This window comes from Triticum dicoccoides, chromosome 1A (genome assembly GCF_002162155.2).
Source record: "Triticum dicoccoides isolate Atlit2015 ecotype Zavitan chromosome 1A, WEW_v2.0, whole genome shotgun sequence".
NCBI classification, from domain to species: Eukaryota; Viridiplantae; Streptophyta; class Magnoliopsida; order Poales; family Poaceae; genus Triticum; species Triticum dicoccoides.
The window spans coordinates 560,147,100-560,158,596 of record NC_041380.1 but is presented as its reverse complement, the minus strand read 5'-3'; positions in this window follow the sequence as shown (position 1 = coordinate 560,158,596).

Below are 11,497 nucleotides of genomic sequence, written 5' to 3'. Positions count from 1 at the left end.
GATCCGCATGATCTCCTCGGCCGCCGGTGTAGACGAGGAGTGGTTCTATACCGCGAGGAATTACATGCCGCTACTGGATGAGGCTCAGATTGTGTGAGCCTGTGAGGTAAGGTGAGCGGCGAGTCGGCGAGTACTCCTTGTTGCTCAATGATGTGGTGATCAGTCGAGTTAGTCCTTGTTAGTACTCCTTGTTGCTCAATGATGCGGTGATCAGTCGATCGAGGTACTCCTTGTTAATTTGGTAGTCTCATCTAGTCATCTTCTTCGTGCTGGTAGTGGTACTTGTGGTAATGATAATCGTGCAATGAAAACAAGTTTGTGTTGCGCTGTGTGAGTATTGTGGGTGATTCCTGTTCTGTTTCTTGTAATTCTGGTAGATGGTTTAAAATTGTGCGTGGTAGCCTGGTAGGTCTGTTAAATTGTGATCCAAATTCTTTCGTATTGGACTAGATGTAGTACAAACGGTGTGGGCCTTTGCGTTGGTACCGATGCGTATGAGTACAACTCGTTTACTTGTCCAACAAGGACTCCTATGTGTCGCCCCTCATATATACCCCATTTAGTCGCACCTAAGACGGTATGTCGTCTCGTGCTTGTAATAGTCCTCCTTATAGTGATTGCGCCTTCGTGCGTCCGTGGTTTTCTCCTGCAAAGGTTTTCACGTAAAAATTCGTGTCTCTCTGTCTCATTTTTTCTCGTTATTATCTAATAAGTGGTATCAGAGCCAAGTTGAATATACGAGATCAGAGACGAGAGAATTAGGGTTCCATGTGTGCACCACCGCCGACGCGACCAGGCGATCCATCCGGGTCGATTTCTGCTACGCCGTCGTACGAAGCCGAGACAGACAGGGTTCAAGAGTTTTTCTGGCGGGGGTGTTGTGCGCCGCTTCAGACGATCTGTCCAGTCAAAGGTTGGTCTCGCTGCATGCTGCAGCCGAGGCTCCAATTCCCAACGCGACCTAGCGAGTTGCCGCTGTTGTGCGTACAGGCTTCAAGGAGCGGTGCTATATGTACGATCAAATTAGTACAATCTTTGTACGACAAGACTCATCTGGTGTGGTGGGCCCAGACCTCGGGAAACGGGCCTGTCTCTTGTCGTACAAATTGTATGACAATGGATCGTATGTGAGGCAGTTTTGGGCTTCAAGTCGCCGAGATCGTGAATTTCCGCTGCAGCCTGTCCGCTGATTGGACACACTTAAGTCCCGAGGATTCTCAAAAAAAAAAAAAACTTAAGTCCCGAGGACATCCACACAGGTGCTACTGCTTGCTACTTTTCAAGTCAAGACAAAGTTGAACCAGCGATCCATCAGCACGTGAATTGGCTAGTACCACTAGATTACTAGTTTGGTTTATCCTTCATCGTCAATTGCTACAGCCACCGAAGACTGTTCTAGGTGCCATCTTTTTAGTTGTTTGATCCGCATATTAAATTCTGTCAAGAATTTTTCTACGGGCTTGTACTACTTTGTGTATACAGATTTATATTCATGGCTGTCATGAACTACGATCTTCCGCCGCTGGATCGTGACACAAGGTTTACTCTATGGCAAGTCAAGATGCGGGCGTTATTGGCACAGACCGTCTATGATGAAGCACTGAATAGTTTTGAAAAGAACCGAATTCAGGACTGGACTGATGAGGAGAAAAGAATTGATCGTAAGGCTTTTTCAAAAATTCAACTCCATTTGCATAATAATATTTTGCAGGAAGTTTGGAGCGAGAAAACTGCCGCCGCTCTATGGTTAAAGCTGGAAGGGATTTGCATGACTAAAGATCTCACCAGCAAGATGCATTTGAAGCAAAAATTATTCCTGCACAGGTTACCCGAGGAAGGTAATATTTTGAATCATATTTCAGAATTTAAAGAGATCATATCTGATCTAGCTGCAATGGAGGTTAAGTATGAAGAGGAAGATACTGCTTTAATGTTACTTTGTTTACTGCCAAGTTCTTATACTAATTTTAGAGACACCATATTATACAGTCGTGATATGATCAGAGATCATCTTGAGGGTCAGATCGGTCTCGCAACACAGGCTATTTCCTCGCGCTACCCGTCAGACATGTGTCTGGTGGGGCGCGCCACATCTCGCCTCGTGACAGAGCTGCACTCCGATTGCTCTAACTTTTGCATACGAACTCGGATTTGAACAATTTTTATATAAAAATCGATCGTTTCGACGAGACGAAGACAGCCCATGTAGATCATTTTTCCATCCGAGATCATCTGAATAACCTTTTGAGCCCATCTTCAACTTCTCGTTCGATTGACTATCACAGCCTCCAACCCGGCAAGTTTTCCATCCGAGTAAGCTTTCCACACCGGCAATGTTTCTACCCGGCAAGCTTTCACACCGGCAAGATTTTACCCCGGCAAGGTTTTCGCCCCGGCATGCTGCTTTATGATCGTGCCACTTTTGAGCGTCAAACAGCTTTGTCGTGTTTCGGTACTGTATTTGCACTTCTGCAAATGGTGATACGGCCGAGGCTGAATTCATGTTCTTTGAAAAACCTGCAAGTGCAGCCGTTGGCAAGCCGCTCATTAACTTACTTCAATACAAGTACCCAGGGTTTTCAGAGATCCATGACATTGCCCAGATAGGAGGCGTCGATCTTCCTATTGAAGTTAATCGCCTTGTCACCCAAAAGTATAGGCTTGTGGTGTCTTTCCATCAGGAGCTTTGCAGCTACAAGCCAACAGCTATCCTTCCAAGTTAGCAGAATTGATCATACTTCCAAACCTGAGCTTGGTCCATTGGGATTTGGTGGTGCCTCTCATGCTTCTGGATCATCGTATTCTGGTGATAGTTCGGTCGAGGGAATACCTGCTCTTACACCCATGGCGCTGATTCCATCATGCACACCTTCATTGAAGATGTACATGGTTCACATGCTTCTCCCTCGCTTGCCCAGTCACTTCTCGATGAGGTAAATACACTGTTACCTCTCCATATGCTTCCTCCTTTGCATTAGCTGATTGTTACGTGGTAAACAGATGAATACACCAATATCTGCAAGCAAAGGAAAAGGACAGGCTCTTGTGATTAACCCACCTGGGTACTCCCATAAACCTTATGCATTGTCATGTCTTTATCTGTTCTGTCTAACTGCTATCAGTTGATACACTTTCATGTTTATGTGCAGCAAGGACCCCTGCCCTAGGAACGCCCGTCGTAAGCTCTTTACTTCACCTTCCAAGAACATGGAAAATGGATCAGCTGAGAATATGTCTAAGGCTTCTGTTGAAACCGGACAAAGTGATCCAGCTGGGGATGTTATTACCCCTACATCCAAAGAAGTTGTTAGTGTTGGCGACCTCATTTTAGGTGTCTAAACTGTAGCATTTTTATTCAGGTAATTTGGTGAAGAGAACTACAACGAAGTCAATGATGTGCTCTTCTACAAGAGCAAGCATCCAGAGCACAAGAGCGACATGATACTCCCAATCCCAGCTAGACCGTGAAGGTTGGATTAACATGCTCTGAAATTTCATTCTTAAATTTTTAAAGTTTTTTGTTGTCCATCTGTTTTTTTATGCAGCTTTCCTTATCTCCCATGTATAACTAGCATATTCTTCAATGTGACCTCACTCTGAAATCTGAATCTTGGCAATGTGGCAAACAAGACCTCACGGCAGTGGACTGTAGTTTCTGAAGAAAAATCCCATGCATAGTAAGAGGGTTTTCTTAGTTACCCCTCTCTTCTTATCCGTTATATGATTGCATAATTTAAGATGCTACCAATTGATCAACGGGTTTCCCCTCCTACTTGGTCAACGGGTGGCCATTGGAAAACTTCTAATCTAAGTATCAACTTGGGATGCCTTCACTACTTAACCTCTGGCCTAGATCGACTTCATCTCTTCTGCTAGCAGACAATTCTATACTGCCATGTTGGCATGTCCCCCGCCATTCACTTGAATGCATGATTGCATCTCCATGTATATACTGGATATTGGTCAATCAGATGGTCATATATACAGAGGTGGATTTCATTTTGCAGCCTATGATAATTCATTTTTAACTTTTTCCTACTCCCTCCGTTCCAAAATAGATGACCCAACTTTGTACTAAAGTTAGTATAAAGTTGAGTCATCTATTTTGGAACGGAGGGAGTACGTGCGTTCTACTCAAAATGGACTGTAGTACTCCATCTTATTGTTACACATTGGTCCATTAAGAAGAAACAGACTAATGAAAGTGTTTTCTTATATGTTTATCGGAGCCAGCTGCAAGGCTGCAACCATCTCATTCATATATATGAATAGTAGTTTCAACTTTTTAAGATGGAACTGCAAGGTTACTCCACGGTAGTTTCACTTTCATATGCATTTGCATATACATCTCAAATTTCTACCATCGCATTGTAGTAGTTCCAATTTTTTAAGAAGGAAAACTGCAACGATACTCCATGGTAGTTCCATATGCATTTGCACAAGGCCAGGCTCGTCCTAAAGGGGTATGCCCATCGACAGGGGGTGGACTTCGACGAGGTATTCGCGCCGGTGGCGCGGATGGAGACGGTGCGCGTACTGATCGCGCTCGCCACGCACGCTGGCTGGCAAGTCTATCATATGGATGTCAAGTCAGCGTTCTTGAACGGCGACCTGGCGGAGGAGGTGTACGTCCAACAGCCGGAGGGTTTCGTCAATCCCGATGATCCTCGCGCCGTCCTCAAGTTGAGCAAAGCTCTGTATGGCCTGCGACAGGCGCCGCGTGCATGGTACGCCAAACTCGATGCCTCTCTTCATGAACTTGGCTTTGCGTGCAGTCCTCTGGAGCACGCCGTGTACAGACGCGGCGCAGGCAGTTTACTCCTCCTCGTGGGGGTCTACGCCGACGATCTGATCATCACTGGAGCTGACAGCGATGAGATCACGGTGTTCAAGGCCGAGATGCATCACCTATTCAAGATGAGCGACCTTGGGTTGCTGTCCTATTACCTTGGCATCGAGGTGAAGCAGGAGCGGGACAAGATCACGCTCTGCCAGAGAGGATACGCGGAGAAGGTGCTCGAGCGCGTTGGGATGAGCGGCTGCAACCCATGCAGCACACCTGTGGAGGTGTGTCTGAAGCTGAGCAAGGAGGACGGCGCACCGCCGGCGGACGCCACTGAGTACCGCGGCGTCATCGGCTGTCTGCGCTACCTCGTGAACACGAGGCCGGACATTGCTCTGGCTGTGGGCGTGACCAGCCGGTACATGGAGGCGCCGAGCACGCGCCATTGGACGGTGGTGAAGCAGATCCTCAGGTACATCCGCGGTGTTAGAATTTGTGTTTATTTCCTTGATGTAATCTCAACCTTATTCTATCTCTCTCCCGTAGTCTGCTAGGATTCCTGTAAACAGCCAACTCCTCTCCCGACTTGGTTTCCTCTTCTTGTAAGCCACGACAGGGCTGTTCTGTCTCTCGCAATATAAATCAACGCGGCTCCTCATCGAGGAGCAGGAACGCTTCCAAATTTTTCATGGTAATCAGAGCATCCTCTTCCTTACACATCTAGCCACAAAAATCAAACACCAAGCACATCAGCATCGCCCCCATGTCATCGTCAACAGGTGTCGCCCTCAACCTCGGCGCGCCCCCGTCTGAAAAGCTTGCGAGAGGCAACTTTATCCTCTGGAAAACGCAAGTGCTCCCAGCCCTGCGAGGTGCGCACGTGACGGGGCTTTTGGACAACTCCGATGCTGCTCCCCCCAAGATGGTGGAGATCACCAAGGCGGACAAAACTTCGGCCATGGAGCCGAACCGGCTGTACGGGCCATGGATTGCCAAAGATCAGCAGGTCCTCTCATACTTACTCAATTCTATGAATCCAGAAATTCTTGGACAGGTCGTCGGGAAGGACTCTACCTTCGAGCTATGGACGACGGTGACAAATCTCTTTGCCTCTCAGTCGCAATCCAGGATCACAAACCTGAGAATTGCGATCACCACAACCAAGAAGGGCTCCATGTCAAGTTCTGCCTTCATGGCGAAGATGAAAAACCTTGTAGATGAACTAGCTGCTGCTGGCCGTCCGGTGTCAGATCCGGAGATGGTTGATTATATTCTTGCAGGGCTTGACCGTGACTATGATCCTGTGGTTGCGGCGGTTGGTGCTGTCAAGAACTTGATCACGGCGGACGACCTCTTCACCCAAATCTCCGCTTTTGATCAGAGGATGGAGATGTTGGGCGATTCATCTTCAGGCACTTTCCATACATCTGCAAACGCGGCTTACAGAGGCCGTGGCCAAGCTCGTGGAAGATTCTATCGCGGGCGAGGAGGAAGGGGGCGCGGCCGTGGCGACTGCCAGCCCCCTCCTGCTGGTGGAGGCGGTGCCTACAGAGGACGTCCTCGACAGCAACCACAACAGCAACAAGGGCGTGATCAGTAACAACAACATGACTACCCTGAGTGTCAGATTTGCTTTAAGCATCACCCAGGGGGTGCACGCACATGTTGGTGGCGCTATGAAGAAAATAATTAGGAGGAAAAGGGGGCACATGCTGTCTCCTATGGTGTGGATACCAATTGGTATGCCGACAGCGGAGCTACAAACCACATCACTGGGGAACTTGACAAATTGACGATGCGAGAGAGGTACAATGGTGGAGACCAAATTCACACGGCGAGTGGTTCTGGTATGGAAATTTTACATATTGGTAGTTCAATTGTTAAAAACCCCGTAAAAACTTTGCACTTGAAAAATATCTTACGTGTTCCTGAAACATCCAAAAACCTTGTTTCCGTTCATCGATTCACTCTTGACAACAATGTTCTTATAGAGTTTTATCCTTATTTTTTCTTGGTAAAGGACCTAGCCACGAGAAGAATCATTCTTAGAGGACGGTGCGTGGGAGGTCTCTATCCACTCATATCATCATCATCATCGTCATCATGGTCAAATAAACAAGCTTATGTCGTCACTAAGCCGTCTTCAGCCAAGTGGCACAGTCGTTTGGGTCATCCATCTTCAGTTATTGTTAGATATGTTCTTAGCAAAAATAAACTCTCATATGAGTCTAGTATTGAGTCAGTTTGTGATCCGTGTCAACAGGCCAAAAGTCATCAGCTACCTTATCCTATTTCTACTAGTGTATCTACCGCTCCATTGCAACTTATTTTTTCAGATGTATGGGGGCCAACCCCTACTTCGGTTGGTAGATTTTCTTATTATGTAAGCTTCATTGATGATTATAGTAAATTTACTTGGATTTACTTGTTGAAGAAGCGATCTGATGTCTTTTAAGTTTTCATCAACTTTCAAAATCTTGTTGAACGCAAACTAAACTCTAAGATCATTGCTATGCAGACTGACTGGGGTGGTGAGTATGAGAAGTTAAATTCCTTTTTTCAAAAACTTGGTATTTCGCATCATGTCTCTTGTCCTCATGCTCACCAACAAAACGGATCGGCTGAAAGAAAGCACCGTCATATTGTTGATGTAGGACTCGCATTACTAGCAAATGCATCCATGCCACTCAAATTCTGGGATGAAGCTTTTTTAACTGCTACATATCTTATCAACTTGCTCCCAAGCAAAGTTATCAAACTTGAAACACCCATTACACGGCTTCTTGGTGTCACACCTGATTACACATCTCTTCGTATCTTTGGTTGCGCATGTTGGCCAAATCTTCGACCCTATAACACACGCAAACTTGCTTTCCGTTCAAAAAAATGTGTTTTTTTAGGCTATAGCCCTATGCACAAGGGGGTTAAATGTCTAGATGTTCCCACTGATAGGGTTTATATATCTAGAGAAGTTGTCTTCGATGAATCCATGTTTCCCTTTGCATCTCTTCATCCAAATGCCGGTGCTCTTCTTCGAAAGGAAATTCTCCTTTTTCCATCACATCTTCAAAATTTTGATCACGGGGGAGACAATTGTACTGACCAATATGATGATAATCCTGCCAGTCCCTCTACTCTTATGCCTGTGCAGGTTCCTGAAGAAAACGGCGTTCAAAACGGTCAAAACCATGAAAATTTCGCTCAAGATGATGTGTTATTTCATGCTCCAGAAGAAGACGAACCTGGTGCTGATCCCGGTGATGATTTGGCAGCGCCTGGTACTCCTGCCCGCTGGCAGGCCTCGGATCGGGCGCGCACATCCTTTTTGGATCGCGTCCCAGGCGGCCCAGCCTCTTGGGCGGGCCAACCCCGCACCGACGCGTCCCCCGACAGCGGGACCAGCCGCGCGGTTGTTTCCTCCTCGCGCCCCGTGCGTATGCATGCTGGCGGATCCTCTGCGCCTGCAAGTCCTGCAGCTTCCCAGGCGTCCAGTGGCAGGGGGGCCACACCGAGATCTACTGGATCTTCTGCGCACACGTCAGATGGATCTCCTGCACCAGTAGATTTAGCAGCAGCAAGTGGAGCTTCTGCGCCAATACTCCCTGTACACATGCAACAAGAAGAAGCTCCCTTGCGAGTTATGACCAGATTACAAAAAGGTATACGTAATCCAAAAATACGTACTGATGGTACTATACCGTATGGCATGCTATGTATTTCAGGGGAACCAACAACATTAACTGATGCACTTGGTGACCCTAAGTGGAAGACAGCAATGGATGAGGAGTACTCTACACTTATGAGGAACAAAACTTGGCGTCTTGTGCCTGACCAAAGAGGTAAAAATATTATTGATTGCAAGTGGGTGTACAAAATCAAAAAGAAAGCAGATGGCTCCATTGACAGGTATAAGGCACGTCTAGTTGCAAAGGGCTTTAAACAACATTATGGTTTAGACTATGAGGATACCTTCAGTCTCGTTGTAAAAGCTGCAACTATAAGAGTTGTGTTAGCCATTCATGTATCCAGGGGATGGAGTCTAAGACAACTAGATGTACAGAACGCGTTTTTACATGGTGTTCTGGAAGAGGAGGTGTTCATGAGGCAGCCACCAGGATATGAGAATAAGAAAATGTCACAGTATGTCTGCAAGCTTGACAAAGCACTCTATGGTTTGAAACAAGCACCTAGAGCATGGTACTCCAGGTTGAGCTCACAGCTGAAGTATCTTGGTTTTATTGCTTCCAAAGCTGACACATCTCTGTTCATTTATAACAAGGGAAAAGTAGTCATCTTTGTGCTCATATATGTGGATGATATCATAGTTGCAAGTTCATCACAAAGTGCTACTAATGCTCTTCTACATGATTTGAGCTCAGAATTTGCTTTGAAAGATCTGGGTGATTTGCACTTTTTCCTAGGCATTGAAGTTAAGAAGACTCAACATGGCATAGTACTAAATCAAGAGAAATATGTTACTGAGCTTCTATCTCGCATGGGGATGAAAAACTGCAAGCCTGCGCCTACACCTTTGTCCTCCTCAGAGAAACTTTCAACATATGAAGGAGAGCCACTTCAGGAGGGAGATAGCACAAGGTATAGAAGCACTCTTGGAGCATTGCAGTACTTGACTCTTACTCGTCCAGATATCTCTTTTGCTGTTAATAAGGTTTGTCAATATCTGCATGCACCTACTACTACACATTGGACAGCTGTCAAGAGAATTGTAAGGTATGTTAAACATACTATGGGAACAGGACTGCATTTCAGATGCTCCAATTCCACTCTTGTGAGTACATTCTCCGATGCTGATTGGGCAGGTTGCAATGATGACAGAAAATTAACTAGAGGCGTTGCAGTATTTTTTGGTCCTAGTCTTATTTCTTGGAGTGCCAGGAAACAGGCCACTGTGTCAAAGTCAAGTACAGAGGCTGAGTATAAATCTTTGGCTAATGCAACTGCAGAAATTATTTGGATTGAGTCACTACTAGAAGAATTGGGAATTAAGCAGAATCGCATCTCATGCTTATGGTGTGATAATTTGGGAGCAACATATTTGTCAGCAAATTCAGTGTTTCATGAAAGAACCAAGCATATAGAGATTGACTTTCACTTTGTATGTGAAAGGGTTGCAGCAAAGAAACTTGAGATACGGTTCATTCCTTCCAAAGATCAAGTGGCGGATGGATTTACTAAGGCACTACCAACAAAACCATTTGAAGAGTTCAAGAGGAATCTAAACGTAGGATAGTTGAGATTAAGGGAGGGTGTTAGAATTTGTGTTTATCTCCTTGATATAATCTCAACCTTATTCTATCTCTCTCCCGTAGCCTGCTAGGATTCCTGTAAATAGCCAACTCCTCTCCCGACTTGGTTTCCTCTTCTTGTAAGCCACGACAGGGCTGTTCTGTCTCTCGCAATATAAATCAACGCGGCTCCTCATCGAGGAGTAGGAACGCTTCCAAATATTTCACGCAGCACTCTTCACTACGGATGCTGCTACAAGAGGGGGTCGGACGGACCCTCCCTGGTTGGCTACAGCGACAGCGACCACGCCGGCGACACGAACGACCGCAAGAGCACCTCTGGCGTGGTCTACTTCCTCAGCGGCAGCGTCGTCACCTGGACCTCACAAAAGCAGAAGGTCATGGCGATTTCGTCGTGCGAGGCCGAGTACGTTGCTGCTGCGGCGGCGATGTGCCAGGGGGTGTGGCTCAGCCGCCTCCTTGCTGACCTGACGGGGCGATCGGTGGAGAAGTTTCAGCTGCTTATCGACAACAAGTCTACGATCGCCCTGAGCAAGAACCCGGTTCATCACGTCCGGAGCAAGCACATCGACATCAAGTATCACTACATCCGCCAGTGCATTGAGGAAGGAAAGGTAGAAGTTGATCACATTGGCACTGACAACCAGCTCGCTAACATTCTGACCAAGGCATTGGGAAGAGTCAGGTTCGTGGAGATGCGGGAGAAGCTTGGTGTCGTCGCGGTGCAGCAGGCTTAAGGGGCTGAATTGATAGCTCGTCTAAACCTGCCGCACCTGTCGCAAGTTTCAGTTTCAGAAATAACGTAGTATAGGTTCAGCTAGACACCTGCTATTTTGCAGCTAGTTTTCAGCTAAGTTTCTGTTAGCAGTAGAAGACGCGGTCTGTGTGATCTGTGGCGTAGTTGTAGGAGTGACAGGAGCATGCTCAAGGTCGTGGGATGGCACGATTTAGTAGTTGAGAAAGTCTCGCTGCACGATCGATCGTTCTCTGAATAAAAGGAAAGAGAAGCAGAAAAGCTCCAACAGTTCGCAGCGCAAAACCTTCCTCGCCTCTTGAGTTCTTTCACGGCTTCGGCCTGAATCCACAACAACAGAGCGCGCCGGACGAAGGGCGTTGTGCCGCTCACGCCAACCCGGCTGGCCGAGGGCGTGGCGGGGCAAGTTGGCCTCGATTTCTTGCCGCCGCCGCTCCTTGTGACGCCGCCGCCGCTCCTCTTCGCGGCGCTGCCGTCGCAGCACGAGGCGGCGGCGCAGGCACTGCACAACGCCTTAGCCAGCCCCGCCGACGGCTAGGAGGCCGAGGCCACCGAGCGTTGCGGCTTCCCACCCGTCCACCACGGCGAGCTGTGTGGCGAGAGCGAGAGGGGAGGACGGAGAGCGAGACGGGAGCAAGGAGAGTGAGAAAGAAGGAATGAGAGGAAGAGGGGAGGGGAGGAAGATGCAGACGT